Source organism: Euprymna scolopes, chromosome 22 (genome assembly GCF_053919585.1).
Source record: "Euprymna scolopes isolate OS-2025 chromosome 22, ASM5391958v1, whole genome shotgun sequence".
NCBI classification, from domain to species: domain Eukaryota; kingdom Metazoa; phylum Mollusca; class Cephalopoda; order Sepiida; family Sepiolidae; genus Euprymna; species Euprymna scolopes.
In genome coordinates, this window is record NC_136503.1 from 73,659,691 (window position 1) to 73,663,875 (window position 4,185).

A 4,185-nucleotide genomic window follows, 5' to 3' on the forward strand; every position below is an offset into this window, starting at 1 on the left:
TAGAAAAATATATAATGGGCTATAATTGAATGTATTAGTAAAATATATAATGGGCTATAATCGAATGTATTAGTAAAATATAAAATGGGTTATAATTGAATGTATTAGTAAAATATATAATGGGCTATAATTGAATGTATTAGTAAAATATATAATGGGCTATAATTGAATGTATTAGTAAAATATATAATGGGTTATAATTGAATGTATTAGTAAAATATAAAATGGGTTATAATTGAATGTATTAGTAAAATATATAATGGGCTATAATTGAATGTATTAGTAAAATATATAATGGGCTATAATTGAATGTATTAGTAAAATATATAATGGGCTATAATTGAATGTATTAGTAAAATATATAATGGGCTATAATCGAATGTATTAGTAAAATATATAATGGGTTATAATTGAATATATTAGTAAAATATAAAATGGGTTATAATTGAATGTATTAGTAAAATATATAATGGGCTATAATTGAATGTATTAGTAAAATATATAATGGGCTATAATTGAATGTATTAGTAAAATATAAAATGGGCTATAATTGAATGTATTAGTAAAATATAAAATGGGTTATAATTGAATGTATTAGTAAAATATAAAATGGGTTATAATTGAATGTATTAGTAAAATATATAATGGATAATAATTTAATTACGAGATTCATGAAGAATAATGTTAATATATATACTGAATAGTATACTAGACGCTGTGTTCTATATAACAGTTGACGATATGTATAATATAAAACAATTTATTGCAAACTTGATAGTGATTATGAAGTTTATTCATTTTTTTATAATCATTAGCTTTGTCATACTCACACTAAAATTAAATAAAGGGGTTTTACGTAAATAATGCATACACAAATAAAAACTCATAGATAATATGCTTCGTTGTGCTGAACTCCATACCTCAAGGGTTTAATGCACGGCTCATTTGAACCACTTCACAGATGAGATAATAATGCGTAAAACTTTAATCTATTCTTGGGCATTTTATTAAAATTCTAAACGAGAAGAAATAGCAGAAAATACAAAATGACATTACACATGAACATTGCTTAAATATATTTAATAGAGATTGCCATAGAAAAACTTTCTAAATTGCAATATCTTTTTGATGTATTTTACTGTATTTTTTTAGAAAGATGATCCATGTCATTTGGTTTTGAACTATATTGTCTACAATATATAATTATATACTCGATTATCATATTTTTCTCAATTTATCCCACTCTCCTCTCCTCAGAGATAGATAGATAGATAGATAGATAGATAGATAGATACACACATACACATAGTTATAAGTGCATCTTTGAATCATCGACCAATTCAATGGAAGTATCAATCTATAAAGTTTTCATACGTTAAAAAAGTATTTTTTAAATAAATTTAACAGCCTACATATATACACTATAGTCAGACACCTGCATATATACATGCCCACGAATATATATATATATATATATATATATATATATATATATATATATATATATATATATATATATATATATATAAGGGCGCATTTAAATATACATGTTTCTTTCGTTGGAATTTCTTAACCCATTTTATATAAATATATATATATATATATATATATATATATATGATGATTGCGACGCCTTGTCAGACGAGTGTCACTCCCTCAGACATTTAAACTCCATGAGCCCAAATGTCTAAGGGAGCATCTATACAAATATGATGTTACAGAGTCTTAGCTTTGTACGACAGCTAAGTCTCTCTCTCGGTTCAAAATGTTGAGATCCAGCAACAAGCAAGAGCAAGATAGCCAGCAACAAATTAAACTGCAGACCAGTTACAATAGGCCTTCTAAGTACTTATTTCTCAGAGTTCATCTTTCAGCAGTTTTTTTTTTTTGCAGCTAAAACTTAAGTGTATGTGATTCCACACGTCCATATACATCATATTCCAGATGTCTTATTAATGTTTCCAAACTTCTTTGTACAGGCATTTTAATTTCACGTAGAAGAATGAATGTGTTATTACTATACATCTTATGATTTGATTGACCAATGTTTATGATTTTAGGTTCAAATGAAAATCTACATCACGTACTGGAATGCACCTTACTACAGCTTGATTATCACAACTGGTGATCTTGAAAAGTGTAATCTTGACGTGACGACATTTTAGACTAACGATATGCAATAAAATTTAGTTTTAACCTTGGCAAAATTCCACAGAAACATATTAAATGTTTACGACTGCTTTTAAAGCATCTTGCATGATTCGAACATCAGTTTCTGAGATGTATTAGAGATTCAAGGGAGGAAAGGAGTATGTTACGAAAAATGAGAGGCGTGGCAAAAGAAATGAAGTTAGAACACAAGTCTTGATTTGGACAAATAAAGAATTTCATCGATAAAAACTGCTGTGTGTCTATAGAGAGAAGTGCAGAGTTTGATCTCAGTGTGGGAACTGATCATGAGAAAGATTTGAGCGAAGTTTGTCAACAGATGCTCAGCGAAAATCACCATATTTGACAAAGATACAATACAGTGTCTCACCCTCTCCGTAGTCCAGCTATCACTTTTGTGATTTTTCATTATTTAGTATTGGGGAGATCAACGAGACTGTGAAAGGGGAAATTGACACGCTTACAGAAGACGACTTCCATTGAGGTTTACAAAAGTTACTGTAACAGTACAACAATGTATTACAGCCGGAGGAAATTGCTTATACGGAAGCCTCGTGTGTGTAATATGAATAGAGGTGTCCATATGAAAAATCTGGAAACTTATTATATATATATATATATATATATATTTAGTAATGTGATTGATAATTTAAAAATCAAATTATAATTAAATTAAAAATCAAATTATAATTAAATTAAAAATCCGTTTCATAAGAAGGACCAACAACAAAATCAATAATTTGTACGATCGTTTCGGAAAACAGTGCTTATATTGGTGTAGACATCAAGTTACGGACAATAATTTTTACATATAGTGTTTTTAACAAACAAAGTTTCCTCATCAGCAAATATTGGGAAGGGTTTTTATTATATGTAAAAAAACACCATAAATAAACCTAGAATAAAAAGTAAGGCAGATTTATCTGGAAAAATTAAAATAAAGGTATGGATTTAACTTGATAAGAAAATTAATATGGGTTAAAGATAGAAATAAAATAGAGTAAAATTATAAATATAAATTTGGTTTAAGTACAATATTATAATAATATTTTTTGATAAAACTCATAGACACATACACATATACATACATACATGTATACACACATACACACATATATGTGCATACATATACACATATACACATATACATAAATACACACATATATATATAAATAGACGCATGTATACATATACATACATATACATATGTATACATACAAATATACATACACATATTTACCTTTTAATTTTTCGCCTTTTGAAATCAGGAACTATTGTCAAAGTACTTGGTTTTGGGTGCATTAAAAGTGACTAGCCACCTCTTCCCCCACTATACCATGCATCAAGATCAGAGGCGAGAGAATTAGATAGAACTTTGTCATTTACGGCCTTTGATGTGTTACTATAGATTGTCGTGTCATCAGCATAGATGTAAACAAATTATTTAAGTATGTGTTTCGGAAGGTCATTGATGTAGATCTGGAAGAGACTTGGGCCTAGGATGGACCCCTGAGGGACTCCAGCATTAATACTGTGGGCCTCTGATTTCTGCCAATCAACCACTACTCTTATGAACATATCGGAGAGAAATGATTTAATGATTGAGAAAACATTTCTAGTTATACCGTAACTGGAAATCCTGTGAAGTAGGCCCTTATGCCATACATTATCAGAGGTCTTCAATATGTCAAGAGAAATTGCCCTGAAAAGGAAGCCTTTGTCAAGAGATTCACTAATCCTGTGAGATATAACCGTTAGCACATCTGCTGTAGATTTTGTAGAGCGGAAACGATATTTCTATCACTAAGAAGTTTGTTTCTGTTGAGGTGGTTTACTACTCCTTTATTTAATATGAATTCCAGCAACTTACTCATGACACACAGGAGACTTATTGGTCTGTACTTAGAGGGAGATGATTTTTAACCTGAATTCTTAAATACAGAGTATAGTGATGAGGGTGTCCAGGGTCTTGGAAAGCACTTCTCATTAAGGCAACGCTTAAACAGTTTTGTAAGT